Genomic DNA, 16149 nt, shown 5'->3' on the forward strand with positions numbered 1-16149 from the left:
GCGGATCTTCTTGTTATATTGTGGTGTGATCCATCCTGAGCATGTGAGTGTCTATGGGTTACTCCTGCAATTTAGATGTACATTTAAAAATTACCCCAACACTGTATACAGCTCTATGCTTGTGATACATTACCCATTTACTGATTGTTATATTCTGGTCTAATCCAAACTGACCAAGTGAGAGTTATTTTCTGACTGTGGAAATAAATACTGAGATTGACAACTGACACCTACACTGTGTACAGCTGTACTCTTGAGATCCATTACCGTTTTATGGCTTTTTAGATTGTGTTGTAATCCAATACTGAGCCTGAGAGTGTCTGTGTGTGCCTCCTCAAATATCTACGGAGATTTAGAATGTTTAAACTATACTATATATACCTGCTATCTGATGATACTGTACACTTTGTCTAATTTTTATATTCTTGTCTAATCCATACTGAGCCTGTGAGCGTCTCTGTGTGACTGATAGAATATATAGGGAGATTGACAATTATCCTCTGACTGAATAGAGCTTTACACTTCTGATACAGTGCCATATATCTGATGTTATTTTGGGTCTATTTTCTGCAAAATTTTGAAGTTTGGTGGAAGAGGCCGCGGACGTGGGGGGCCAGCTGGTGCTGATGGTGGTGGTGCATCTGCTGGTAGTGGCAAAAGCACAATAGCAGCTAAAGCAGGAGGTGTTGAGCCTGTGTCATGGTCTGGCTCCAGAACGCCTGGAAGGCTATCTTTTCTGGGAGTAGGCTAACTGCTTTTAAAGGCAGAGCATGAGGAACTGGTTTTGGCTTACATTGCCGAAACAGACTCCAGCAAATATGCCCTTCTCTTCTGAAGTTTCAAAAAATGCAAGCACTGAGTCATCAAGTGCTGGCTCCTGGTCAAGAAGAACCCCTTTCCTTGTGTCCTTCACCCCCACCAAAAGTGAATGATGCAGCAGGCCACACTTCACATTAGTCCATGTAGCTCTTTCTATCATACCATGCCTGGGTTTTCAAGTTAAATCGTGAATTCCCAAGTCCAAGATGAATCTGACATGGAGTGTGGGTGGCCAGCCAGGGCAGTGGGGTTAATCAGTACCGGGCCGGTGTCTCACAGGGATGTGTCACGGTGGTGGTGACCCGTTCCGTGGCCCTGGGCGTCCATGCAAAGGGGTGAATTACATTTATAGGTGAATGATATGTGATGCCACCTGTGGTTTCTGATTAGTTTGACCAGCGCTGCAGTGTCACTTCTCTGGGACAGATATTGTGGTGCAGTTAAGATGAAGAAGCCCTGCACAGGTAGGGCTGTAGTTGCTGGGCAGATGAAAGAGTTGGTAGATGGTGTGCAGTGCAGGATGTAGCAGAGCCAGGCGCAGGAGAAAGATGACAGACACAGTCGTGCAGTTCCTTTACCTGTACTTGGTAAGTGCCGTCCAGGACCCAGAGTACAGATGGAGAAGGAGTTGGTCAGCCTGGAAGCCAATTTCGAATTCTCTCTCTGCAGACAGGTAGTGTGGCCTCCGTTCTAGCGCTTATCTGAGGTACTCGCAGTGCTGAGTTCAATGAAGTTCCCACTGTTGACTCTCTTTTGGAACTTTCTCGTATGGCAGGCAGCCGTAGCCTTTTCCTTCTGGCTCCCACACGTCGATGCTGGGGCCTCCGAGCCTTAGTTGGGTACAGAGCATTTACAGCTGCTACTTCTTCCGGTTTCTGCTGCAGGAACGTCAGTGTCCCTACAAACTCGGAGACCGGAATCTGGACCATGCGCTCCAGCTAGGAGTGAGCCTTAACTCTGCTCAACCTCCAGCCCCCCTTCTCACGTCCACACACTTCCCCTTCCCTGCACAGAATGGCCTAACTTACCTCCTCCCGACCACAGAGAGCAGCTCCTCAGCAGTCTGGTTCAGAGGTCTCCCTGCTGGCCTGGAGTGGGAAATGTGTTGTGTGTTGGTTTAACTGCTAGAGAGATCCTTCTTTGCTCCCATGCATGACATCACACTCCCTAGGAGGAAGGTAATGCCACTGTGGCGACCGTACTCCGGGGGACGCCAAAAGTGAACTGATGCCCAGCCACTGCTAGATGATTCTGCTGGTACATTGACCCAGACCACTACATTCCCCTCACACTCTACACAGCCAGAATCTGACCCTGAGGAAATTCAGGTTCCCCTTCCCACATACTATACCACCTTACACGGCACAGGGCCCCTCACAGTACAGAAAAGTGTCTCTGCCGGTGGGAGGGGGAGGGGGAGGGGGAGGGCCCACCCGCCGTCAGACACACTGCCGTACTATGAGGGGCCCTGTGCCAGTGCCATCGCCCATGAGTATGCCCCCCCACCTGCTCAAGGAACCTGCATTTTCATCTTCACCTTCCTCTTTGTTATCGTGTGAGTGGGCCCCCCTGCTTGCTCAGGATCACAGCACTTGCAAAGTTGAAATACTTACCTCTCCCTGCTCCACCGCCGTGACGTCTTCCGCGTTTCCTGACAGTGACATTCTGGTCAGAGAGCGCAATGACATCACGTCTGTACGCCATCTGCCTAAACAGTCCAAGTGCAGAGAGATGGAAGATGGGGACGACGAGGAGTCCAGACCAGTACAGGGATTCCCTAGCAAGGAGACTTATTTAATTGTTTTAAAGGTTGGGAGCAATTTTTGGGGAGCACTATACTCTGGAGAATGATATATGGGGTCCACCATTCACTGGAGCATTCCAAAAGGTGGACATCAGGCACTGGAGCAGCATTTACAGGGCCCATGATACACTGGAGCATTAGAAATGGGGCCAATTATATATGGAGCATTATTTGGGCCCATAAGACAGTGGAGCTTCATCCATTGGGACTAACATATACTGTAACATTATGTGGAGCTCATCATATACTGTATTGAACATTATATAGGACCAATGATTCTGTATGGAGAAATATATGGGCCTCATTACTCTGTATGGCGCACTATGCGGTGGCCATAATACTGTATGGCGCGATATACTGTCCATTTTTGGAGCTATTGGAGAATTTAAAATGGATATCAGTCATGTGATGTAAGAAGTTAAGTATTTTTCATTCTATACCGCTATTTCTCTGCCATATCAGAGGATCATGAATTGTGGCATGTGTTAAAGGAGCCCATTGACACTCTTTGGCCCTGGGCCCACGAAATTCTGAAGCCAGCCCTACCCCCCCCCCCACAACTTTAGCCAAATAACCCCCAGTTTTCAATGCCTAACTATTATTATAAAGTAAATTAAGGTTGACAAGCTTAAGTAATAAGAATTGATGTTTTTGGCATTAAAATGGGCACTGTAGGTGTGCTTCCTGTCCTCCACTCACTGCCGACTTTTCTTCCCCTTTGACTTGCATTGGGTTTCGTGTTTTAGTCGGCCTTCGACTTTTCATGATAATCGGCCGATTTCGTTCGACCCGACTTTTGCGAAAGTCGCGTTTCATGAAACCCGACTCGACCCGAAAAAAGGCAAAGTCGCTCATCTCTAGTCTAGAAGAAATCTTTAATAAAAATGTGAAGTTTTGAATAAAAGTTTGAATCAGGTGATGAACCCAGAGCAACGGTTGTCACCTATGGGTCTAGAAGAGTAGAAGTAACAGCAGAATGTGATAATGTGAATGGCAAAGGAAAAATATGTTGAAGTAAAGATAGTAGGCCCTGATCTGGCAGAGAACTTCTTGGTAACGGTTACTGCCAATAGCACTTTAAAATAGGTCAAATGATAAATTGTAGGTAGTCTGTTAACTTGTTCTGCAACGTTCAAGAGTCAGTGCCTCCCATATTGGGAAGTTTAGTTTAAAATTGCTTACTTGTTAAAATGCATTTTTAAAATTTTTGTATGTTCCTTATGTAACATCTTAATTATCTGTTTACAGCCCGCGGACATGCTGTGGTTAATGGAGGAGGTATGTGGCGCCCCTGAGGGTTCAGTCACCACAGAGGTACTGCACCTCCTCCTAAGGTGTAGTATCCCACTCTCCAGGTAAGATGGTAACACCTGACCAGCCTCCAACACCTGCATCCCACACACACCAGTAGTGTAGCAGAGCAACCTTTGTGGCTCCCTGCTTGGAACGCGAAGAGTGCTGGGCGGTGGGTGGAGCTTAGACTGCACAAGAGAGCTGGAGAATGTTAGGAAGTAGTCAGTTGGTGAGAGAAGATCCCCAGAGAGGGATGGATGAAAGCAAGTGCTGCAGCAGACTCCTGTGACCTGGAGCTGCTGGCACGGGAAAGAGCAATAGAAAGCCTGATTCTTCAGAAGAAACATAGTTTAGTATGGAACATAAGGAGAAATGAACTAAGGACTAGGGTCAGAGCAGAGCCCTTCCTCAAGTTCAGAGCGCATGGCCGTGGTCTGGTCCCTGAGGCTGTTTGTGAAGCTGATGTTCCTGTAGCAGATACTGGAGGAATAGGAGTTGTGACCACTCTATTCCCCTTTGAGATTCGAAGACACGGTGGCAACCTAAGCCGGGACATGACGGATGGAGTCCCTGAAGCAGTCTACAATCACTTGTCATGCAAGTGGAGATTGAATAATATCAAGAAGGAGGAACTTCAGTCTAACTCAGTACTGCAAGTACCTCAAATAAGTGCTAGAAAGGAGACGTTCAGAACAGGCACACGAAAGGGAGAGCTGGAAAGGTTAATTCCATCTGCCTGGGAGTTGGCTGAGCCCCTGATCTGGAGACCGCGGCATTGAAGCGGGCACCGGTTTGTGCTGAGAACGTGAGTAAAAGAACTGGAACTGCACTTAGCTGTTTCATTGCCTTCTTCCTGTGCCATCCCCCTCAGCACTGCTACATCTCTGTGCCTCACACTGCACCCTCTTCATCCACACTCTACTGCCCTGGGACTACAGCTCTACCTGTGGGGAGCTATTACATCTTGCTGCCTTATAACATCTGTCCCAGAGAAGCAGCCCTGCAGCACTGGTCAAACTGACCAGGAACCACAGGTGGCGTCACGAATCAGCTCAGTCACTTTATCCCCACCACTCTACCCCTTTTACATTGACCGCCTGAGGCGAAGGACCGGGTCTCTGCCACTGCGACATCTCCCATTGAAATCAATGGGCCCAGCATCGAGTACCCCACTGCCTCTGGGGCGAGCCATATGCATATGTAAGGAGGAAGACCAGGCTGCAGGTACCTGTGCAATGCCAAAACTGTTGAGGTGGAGTCCAGTGTTGCCGGGGGAAAAGAATGGGGAACCGGACAGGGCTCATGACCTGGTGAGAGGGGGCATGGTGAGACCAGGGAGAGAGTAGGAAGGAGGGGAAAAGAGTTCAGTTTCCCGCCGGCAGGGAGAGGATGCAGAGGTGTACCGTACTCCGCAACGAGAGAGAGAGTGCGGAGCCACTTCCTGGGACAGGTTATGTGAGGACCCCGATAGTCAGTGAGTGTGCAGGGTGTCGGGCACTCAGCCAAACATTGTGCGGTGCATTGAGAAGCGTGTGCCAAGTGCAGGATCATGAGGTGTGTTCCCCCTCCTTAGCAGGCGTCCAGTGGAGAACGCACCGGGCAGAGACTTCTATGGCACTTCCCATCTCGGCGTTACAGATTGATTTACTAGGGGCTCAACAGGGAAAACAGGTGACCGCCCGTTGCCGCCAGAAACTGGACTGTTTGTTGACAAGTTGAGCCTGATGACGCCGTGCCGACCACTGACAGTATTACAGCTCTAATCGAACTGCATGCGGTTAAGGACAGAGAAGTCATGATAAGTGAAGTTTAATAATAAGACTAGTATCATAATTCTATTGTTAATTAACTGTTATTTCCCTGCGAGTAGTTCACTATTGTTATAAATTAAACCGCACTGTGTTAGACTTTGTTCTGCATTCCCTGCGTTACTGTATCCATGCACCTGCTTAATCATAAACAGAGCAGCATTTGCAATTTAACATCAGTGATCTGTCTGCAGCAGGCAACAAACACAACCCCGCATTGCTGTTGTGGAGGAGTGCTGGACCGACGAGCTCAGTGATTAGCAAATTTGGATGGCAGAAAATAAAATTGGTTAGACAGAAGAATATACAGCAGCAGCGAGTACACAGAAGAATAAGGTGAATTGTATACTTTGATTAACTTAATAAACCAGAAAGGTGGGGATTGTCATGAGCACACAGGAGAGGGGTTGGATTAGAAAAATCACAAAGTCAAAACCGCAGTTGAGGTAAGATTTTAAGGTAAAGGTCTCACCCATTTTCATGAACGAAAATACTTTTATTTTGTGGCCAATGCTGGACAGCATTCACATCTTTTTGTCTACAGCTATAAAAAAAACAATTAGGAAGGTGAAGACGTGTTTCACTCTTAGGTTTTCTCCTGAGGTGCCAATCATCCTGAGGTGCACTGGGAATCTATGTTTAATGAAACATGCAATTAACCTTGAAGCATTGTCCCTCCTCTCCATAATGACATGAGAATAGACTGACATATATATATATATATTTGCCTTTTGTCCAGATCCTGAAAAAACAGAGAAAATTTCTGGAGATTACAAAGTTGGCAAATACTGCAAAGGAAATCACCAATGTGTATTTTATAGCCAACGTTAATGTTCTACGATCTGCTACTAAACAGAAGTTGTGATGGCGCCATCATGTTTTGCCCTTTTAAACATTTTCAGAAGGTAAGAAATGATAATGACAATGCTGTACTAAAACTCAGGCAAGTCTCATCGCTAATTGCGGATATGACTGGCTCTGTGCGCCGCTCCGTGTGCAGGACCTGGCTGCTATCTTTACACATCTGTATGCTGCAATTTTTTACCACACAGACTGTTGGTCTGTTTGGAAAATCGGCCATGTGCATTGGCAAATTAGATGTAGTGAGTGCTCGTGCTTTCGGGGTGCGCTCCATGGAGCACACATCCATGTAATATGCTCGTCTGAACAAGCCCTAATAGTCACATGATTTCTTTGACCTATAGCGGGGCCTTTTGGGTTTCTATCAGGGTGAGTGTTTTAAATTGCAATTATAGTACTGTTGACTGCTCTGTACCTGCTATAAAAAGATAGTCAGAAACCCTCGGAAACTGTATAATGCATTAGACAGTAGAGACTATTGGTCATTAACCCCTTCACGACCTTTGACGTATAGTTACGTCATAGTTGTAGTGCAAGTACAGGAGCTGTGCCCGCACGATCGCTGCCGGGAGCTACAGTAGGCAGCGATCGCAACTGTCATAGCAAAGCCCCCAGCTGTTTAACCCCTTAAATGTCATAATCCTAGCAATTGGGAAGCTAGGATAGAGAAGTGCCTCCCTCTAGGTCTGATCGGCGCCCCCTGCCATGTCATCACAAGGACCCAATCGTTGTCATGGCAACTTGAGCTCATCATGATGACCTCCAGGTCTGCCAGCTACAGAAGCCTGTTTAGACAAATGTTAGCAGCATGGTCTAAGTGGCTTCTGCCAGTGTAATACTGACAGGTATAATGCATTGCAGAGCTGGTGCATTATACTAGCGATCAGAGCAATAAAAGTTAAAATACCATAAAGGAACTAAGTAAAAAAGTAACAACAAACTTTTTTTTTTTTAAAAATATCACAAAATACATGTAAAAAAGAAAAATATTATACCAATAAATAGATATGTTTATGTAAAAACAAAAAAAATACACAGCTTTGGTATTGCCATGTTCGTAAAAATGTCACACTATTTAACCCCTTTAGTGAGCACCGTATAAAAAATAAAGAAAAAGCGTGGCAAAAAAACTATGCCTTTTCATCATATTTGCCAGCAAAACGCAATCAAAAAGTGGAATGGAAATAAAGATGATATAGATGAAAATGTCATCTAATACCGCAAATAAACAAGCTGCTATACAGCATCATAAGCAGAGAAATACCACTTAGAATAGAGCGATGCAAAAACAATTCTTTTTTCTATAGAATAGTTTTTATTGTGCAAAAAAAGAGACAAAACGTAAAAACATTATATGAATGTGGTATCGCTGTAATTGTACTGACCCGAAGAATAAAACTGCCTTATCAATTTTACCACACACGAAACAGCATAAAAAAACTATTCCTGAATTACAGGTTTTTGCTCATTCGGCCTCCCTAAAATCGGAATAGAAAGCGATCAAAACATGTCATGTGCCTGAAAATTGTACCAATAAAAACGTCAACTCATCCTGCATAAAACAAGCTCTCACAGGACTGTCAACTGAAATCTAGAAAAATTATAGCTCTCAAAATATGGGGTTTTGCTTAAAAAAAAGCGTTTTTCAGTGTGTGATAGTAGCCAAGCATAAAAAACTATATACCATATATACTCGCATATGAGCTGAGATTTTCAGCCCATTTTTTGGTGCTGAAAGTCCCCTTCTCAGCTTATACGTGAGTCATATAGCCAGAGGGTAGGTGGGGGAGGAGGAGCAGGGGTGTCAGATCATACTGACCCCCCCTTGTGTGTCTCTGCAGCCCCCCTGCTTGTCCCACGGTCTCCTTTGCTTCCTACAGCAGTCACATGGTACCGCTCATTAAAGTAATGAATATGCACATATTTATGACTTTAATGAACGGTACCATGTGACCGCTGAAGGAAGGGAGGGAGACCGTAGGAGAACAGGGCTGCAGAGACGCGCCAGGGGGAGGTAAGTATATGCTATATTCACCTGTCCCGGTTCCAATGCTTCTCGCCGCTGTCTGCCCGCTGGGTCCCTCTGTCAGTGACGTCCACGCAGCAGAGGGTGCAATGACGTAGTCAGTGCTCGCCCTCTGCCTGAACAGTCACTGACAGAGGGACCTGGCGGGCAGACAGCGACGAGGAGCGTTGGAACCAGGACAGGTGAATATCTCAGGTGCCGAGTCCTGAGCCAGTGGCGATACCTGTCCCCCATAGCGCGCCGGTGTCTCCGTCTGCTCAACACACCGGCACCTGGCCCCCAGGGACAAGGGGTGAGTATGTCTTTTTATTTTCTTTAATATCAGCAGTAGCGGCAGCAGCAATATCTGGGGGCATAATCTATGGGGCATCTTATGGGGGCAGCATATGGGGGCATAATCTATGGGGCATCTTATGGGGGCAGCATATGGGGGTATATTCAATGAAGCATCTTATGGGGCAGCATATGGGGGTATATTCAATGGAGCATCTTATGGGGGCAGCATATGGGGCATATTCAATGGAGCAACTTATGGGGGCAGCATATGGAGGCAGCATATGGGGGCATATTCAATGGAGCATTTTATGGGGGCAGCAGATGGGGGTATATTCAATGGAGCATGTTTTGGGGGCAACGTATGGGGGCATATTCAATGGAGCATCTTATGGGGGCAGCATATGGGGGTATATTCAATGGAGCACCTAATGAGGGCAGTATATGGAAGCATTTTCAATGGAGCATCTTATGGGGCAGCATATGAGGGTATTATTCAATGGAGCATCTTATGGGGGCAGCATATGGAAGCATTTTCAATGGAGCTTTTTATGGGGCAGCATATGAGGGTATATTCAATGGAGCATCTTATGGGGGCAGCATATGGAAGCATTTTCAATGGAGCATCTTATGGGGCAGCATATGGGGGCATATTCAATGGAGCATCTTATGGGGCAGCATATGGGGGCATATTCAATGGAGTATCTTATGGGGCAGCATATGGGGTCATAGTCTATGGAGCATCTTATGAGGCAGCATATGGGGGCATATTCTATGGATCATCTTATGGGGGCAGCATATGGGGGCATATTCTATGGAGCATCTAATGGGGCAGCATATAGGGCATAATCTATGGAGCACTTTATGGGGTCTATTCTATGGAACATTTTATGGGGCAGCTTATGGGGCATAATCTATGGAACGTCTTATGGGGCCCCAGGGCATATTATTCTATGGAGCATCTTATGGGGCCATTATTAACCTTTGTCCAGCATTATATGGGGCGTATTTTGTATGGAGCATTTTATGGGGCCCATCATGAACTGTATGGAGCATTATATGGGGCTCCTGATTCAATATGGCTATTCAAAAACATTTAACCTACTGATGTCTCAATTAATTTTACTTTTGCTGGTATCTTTTTTATTTTTGAAATTTACCAGTAGCTGCTGCATTTTCCACCCTCGGCTTATACACGAGTCAATAAGTTTTCCCAGTTTTTTGTGGCAAAATTAATGGGGTTGGCTTGTACACAGGTCGGCTTATATGCGAGTATATACGATAAATCTGGTATCACTGTAATTGTAGCTAACTGAAGAATAAAGGCATCTAATCACTTATACCACAGGAGCAATGGCGTAAAAAAATAAATAAAACCAATTCTTCAGGGTTTCTGTGTGAATCTCTGAAATATGTGATTTAGACGGAACCTCCGGTGGAAGATTCCCTATAATGAGGCAGATGGAGGCATTGTGGACTCTGTCCGGCCTATGATTCAGTGATATCCGTGTATTTAAGCGTGCATAAAAGTGAGGATACTTACAATTTTGTGCACCTCTGAAAAGAAGGACACCGCTGAACGGAGACCAGAAGGAGTCCAGAGTAATGCTGTTGCCTCATTATAGTGAATGGATCCCTGATTTAGATGGAGAATCACTGATGTAAGCGCTCAGATAAGAGCGCAGGATAAATGTGATGCAAATTGTTATTTAAAGTATTCCCAATAAAAGGTTCAACTCAATCCACAAAAAAGCAATTCCCCACTCAGGTTCATCTGTCAATGGAAATATAGGGGACTTCCACCTTACTGGTAGTACAAAAGGTCTATGTCTCCTCACTCCCCCCAAAAGCATCCAGTGAATTCTGAGCTCCCAAATCCAGATGCCCCCTCCTTCTGTAATGTAATTAGTTTTTCATCATTGCCCAATGGTATAAATTTCTGAGACACATCAGTGGTGTCAATATGATCACTGCACCCAGGTCACTTGTGGGGATTTCTGCTTCTTTGGCATGTCAGGCGCTCTTCAAATGTAACATGGACTCCGCAATCTGTTCCAGCAAAAATTGCGCTCCATAATTCAATTGGCACTCACTCAGCTTACTAAGTGTAAACATATATTCCCATAAAAGCATAAAACTTTATTAGATATTTTATATAAAATTCACCACCCAGTGCAAAAAAAGTGTATATACCACAAAAATAAGTTGATAACATTAACCTGATGCCCTATTATCCCTACCTGACTGTGCAGGTTGGCACCCTAGAAGAGACAATTTTTTGGCGCCCCCACTCCGCGATGGCTGTCCCAAACTGTCCTTAATGGGCCTTAATATAATGCAGGTGGGAAAACAATAAGCAATAAAAAGAGATGAAAGGATATAACTTATTGCCTATACAATTAATAAGGACCTCAGGTTAGTAAGATACAACAGTGCTCATATAAATCAAAAAATGGTCCTTCCCTGAAAAAAGTGTATACCTCTAAAAATATTGCAAAAAGGTAAGATCACATAGCAAATTATTTAAATCATCAGTATAGCCATGTGTAGCTCTGAAAGTAAGAGCCAACAACAGGGATAGGACCACATAAAAGATTTTTACATCATAAATATGGCCAAAGAAGCTGTTTTGATAACAAAACATAACTCTACTCTCTCAGCGTACATAACCTACTCTCTCAGCGTACTAAGCAGAAATCGCACAACAACCAGGGCTGCTGAGTGGAGATGGAAAAGATCCCTCTCCAATGAGGACTTCATCGCATTCAAACAGTCCCTCACTACTTTCAAGGACACACTTGCTGCAGCAAAACAAACCTACTTCTCATCTCTCATATCATCCCTGTATCATAACCCTAAACAGTTATTCAACACCTTCAATTCTCTCCTCTGCCCCCCAGCACCTCCTCCCTCCCCACTCATCTCAGCTGAAGACTTTGCCTCATTTTTCAAGGAGAAGATTGATAACATCAGAGACAGTTTTGGTCAACAACCCCCAGAGCCCTTCCTCCTAACTACCCTGCCCTCCTCCTCCAAAACCAACTTCTCCACCATTACAGAAGATCGACTCTCCACTCTACTCTCAAGATCACATCTCACTACCTGTGCACTTGACCCGATACCATCCCACTTCACCTCAAATCTCACCACAGTCTTCATCCCAACCCTAACCCACCTCTTCAACCTATCACTAACAACTGGTGTTTTTCCCTCAAGCTTTAAACTTGCCTCAATCACACCTATCCTCAAAAAGCCCTCTCTTGACCCATCCTCTGTATCTAGCTATCACCCTATGTCCCTTCTCCCCTATGCCTCAAAACTACTGGAACAACACATCCATCTTGAACTGTCCTCCCACCTCTCTTCTTGCTCCCTCCTTGACCGATTACAATCAGGCTTCCAGCCACACGACTCCACTGAAACTGCCCTAACTAAGGTCACCAATGACCTACCAGCCACCAAGGCCAAGCGACACTACTCTGTCCTCCTCCTCCTGGACCTGTCCTCTGCCTTTGACACAGTGGACCATTCCCTTTTACTACAGGCCCTCTCATCTCTTGGCATCACAGACTTGGCCCTATCTTGGATTGCGTCATACCTAACAGACCGGACATTCAGCGTCTCCCACTCACACACCACCTCCTCACCACGCCCCCTATCTGTCGGATTCCTGCAAGGTTCAGTTCTAGGGCCCCTGCTCTTCTCCATTTACACCTTCGGCCTCGGACAGCTCATAGAATCTCATGGCTTTCAGTATCACCTCTATGCTGATGACACACAGATCTACATCTCTGGACCAGATATCACCTCCCTACTAAACAAAATCCCTCAATGTCTGTCTATTTCATCCTTCTTCTCCGCTAGATTTCTAACACTTAATATGGACAAAACCGAATTAATCATCTTTACCCCATCTCACGTGACCACCCCAATGGACCTATCCATTAAAGTGAATGGCTGCCCACTCTCTCCAGTCCCACAAGCTCGCTGCCTTGGGGTTATCCTTGACACTGATCTCTCTTTCAAACCGCATATCCAAGCCCTTTCCACTTCCTTCCGACTTCAACTCAAAAATATTTCACGGATCCGTACATTCCTCAACCAAGAATCTGCAAAACCCCTAGTCCATGCCCTCATTGTCTCCCGCCTTGACTACTGCAACCTCCTGCTCTGTGGCCTCCCCTCTAACACTCTCGCACCCCTCCAATCTATTCTAAACTCTGCTGACCGACTAATCCACCTGTCCCCCCGCTATTCCCCAGCCTCTCCCCTCTGTCAATCCCTGCACTGGCTCCACATTACCCAGAGACTCCAGTTCAAAACCCTAACCATGACATACAAAGCCATCCACAACCTGAGTCCTCCATACAACTGTGAACTCATCTCCCGGTACTTACCTGCACGAAACCTCCGATCCTCACAAGATCTCCTCCTGTACTCCCCTCATATCTCCTCTTTCCACAATTGCATACAAGATTTCTCCCGCGCATCCCCCCTACTCTGGAACTCTCTACCACAACATATCAGACTCTTGCCTACCATGGAAACCTTCAAAAAGAACCTGAAGACCTACCTCTTCCTACAAGCCTACAACCTGCAGTAACCACCGATCCACCAAACCGCTGCATCACCAGCTCTACCCTCGCCTACTGTATCCTCACCCATCCCCTGTAGATTGGAGCCCTCGTGGGCAGGGTCCTCTCTCATCCTGTGCCAGTCGTGACTTGTATTGTTTAAGATTGCTGTACTTGTATGTATTATGTATACCCCTCCTTACATGTAAAGCGCCATGGAATAAATGGTGCTATAATAATAAATAATAATAATAATAAAAAAATATTTTCAGGTCCATTTTCTCCTGTTACCCTTTGGAAATTGCAAAATTTGGCGCTAAAGCAATATTTTTATGGGAAAAAGTAAAATTTTCATTTTTTCCTTCCACATTGCTTTAATTCCTGTGAAACCCCCAAAGGGTTAATAAATTTCTTGAATGTGGTTTTGAGCACTTTGTGTGGTGCAGTTTTTAAAATGGTATCACTTTTGGTATTTTTTATCACACAGGCCCTTAAATTCACTTCAAATGGAAAACTGAGAAATTGATAATAAACTTTAATCCTTTTAACTTCCTAGCAAAAAAGAATATGTTTCACAAAATTATTCTGATGTGAAGTAGACATGTGTTCAATGTTATTTATTAACTATTTTGTGTGATATAATTAAATGTTTTAAAGGCATAAAAATTAAAAGTTTGAAAATTGCAAAATTTTCACTTTTTTTTATCAAATTTTCTGTTTTCATAAATAAAAGCAAATCATATCAACCAAAATGTACCACTAACATGTAGTACAACATCTCACAAAAAAAAAACAGTCTACGAATTACTACCTTTTAAAGCAGAATATTCAGAATTGAGAGTTCTCAGTGGTTGATACCTTTTAATGGCTAACTGAAAAGATGGTAACAAATTGCAAGCTTTTGAGACTACTCAGGTCTCTTCATCAGGCATAGGCTAATACAACATCTGAAGAGTCACATATTTATTCACAACAGAGCACAGAAAAGATGCAATAGATAAGACAGGTGACGTGAAGCAGAACTATCATTGTGGGAGAGGAAGAAACATAAATATTGGACCAGTTCATAGATAAGGAGTGAATGTTTTATTGTCCTCTGATTGGGGTCTCCTAATGTGTTGTGATGCCCCCACAAGGTCTTAGGAGCAAATTCCTTAATTGATGTAAAAGACATAAATCCATGCGACACATTCATTCCTGTATTGAGAGTCTCAAGGGTAATCATGAGCTTGTACTACCAGACTTTTCTGTCTCTCTGAGATGTAAAGTTACCTTTCAATACCAGTAATTTCATATCAATGGTGCTGTGATCAGGCATACAAAAATGTTTTGCAACACGTAGATCCATTCTTTTTTCTCTTATTGTGTGGCGATGAGAATTCATCCTTGTTCTCAGATTTTGCCCTGTCTCCCCCATATACAGACCCCCAGTTGGACACTTAGTACAAATTATTAAGTACACCACATTAGATGTGACGCAGCTGAATGTACCTGGGATCTTGTAGTCCTGATGTGAATTGGGGATTTTTATCTTGTCCATAGTCATTATATAAGGACAGGTTTTACATTTTTTCTGGTTGCAAGGAAAGGTTCCTGCAGCTGTTGGAGAGAACAGGGAGCTTCTGACAATGATGCTTCTTAGATTTGGGGGCTACCTAAAACACAGTAGTGGGGGGTCTGGAAAAATGGATTGTAATCGGGCATTTTTTTTGTAGTAAAGGTTTTAATTTCCGTGCAGCTCCCCTTAGCACCTCCTTTGGATTGTAGGTGATCTACTGGCTAACACGGTACAAAGATACACATCTTTCCTGAACCTCTTAAAGTGACACTGATCATAATTTTTTAAAAAATGGTCTTGTTAAGAAGGTAAAAACAGGCTGGGGGAAGAAGGTATTACAATACAAATTCTACAATACTTTGACTCATTGTAACAGTTAAAAAAGAGAACCTTTTCTTAAATGTTTGACCTTTTTTAACTTGTTTGAAAATCATAGCGGGTGATATTCTACTACTTGAGGATTTGAGATGAAACTAAGTCTAAGTATTAGCCATTGCCATTAGAAGAATCAAAATAAGTCAATGGAACAATTAGTTAGAAATAGTTGCCAGAAATGTAAAATATTAGTATGAGCAGAGCTTAAATAGTTTTGTAGGCACAATTTCTAGAAAGTTGTAGTAGTGACACACAAGGTATCATAGAAAATTAGTCGCTTAAAAAATAATTTAAAAAAGTACTAAGATCCTTTAAGCTAGCAGCCACCTCACTCAAATAATATTTTCTAAGACGTTGATCAGAATTAATTGAAATATATATTTTTTTTTTTGCAAGGACGTCTTTTTTAAGGATAACATCAGAAATATGCCAGACATAACTCCCTGCTGTAGATGCTTCACTATTATGATTACTATGCTTCACTGTTGCTATCAATCTGACAATCGATCTGCTTCCTCCTCAGGTATGTCCACTGGCTGCTGCAATACCATAGCCCATCTTTCCTGATCCCAATCACCCTGCATCTTTGTATTACTGATTTGTCCACTGGCTGCTGCAATACCATAACCCATCTTTCCTGATCCCAATCACCCTGCATCTCTCTATTACTGGTATGTCCAATGGCTGCTGCAATACCGTAACCCATCTTTCCTGCTCCCAATCACCCTGTATCTCTCTATTACTGGAATGTCCACTGG

This window comes from Dendrobates tinctorius, unplaced genomic scaffold (genome assembly GCF_039654945.1).
Source record: "Dendrobates tinctorius isolate UK_male_01 unplaced genomic scaffold, ASM3965494v1 ptg000044l, whole genome shotgun sequence".
In the NCBI taxonomy this organism is placed as follows: Eukaryota; Metazoa; Chordata; class Amphibia; order Anura; family Dendrobatidae; genus Dendrobates; species Dendrobates tinctorius.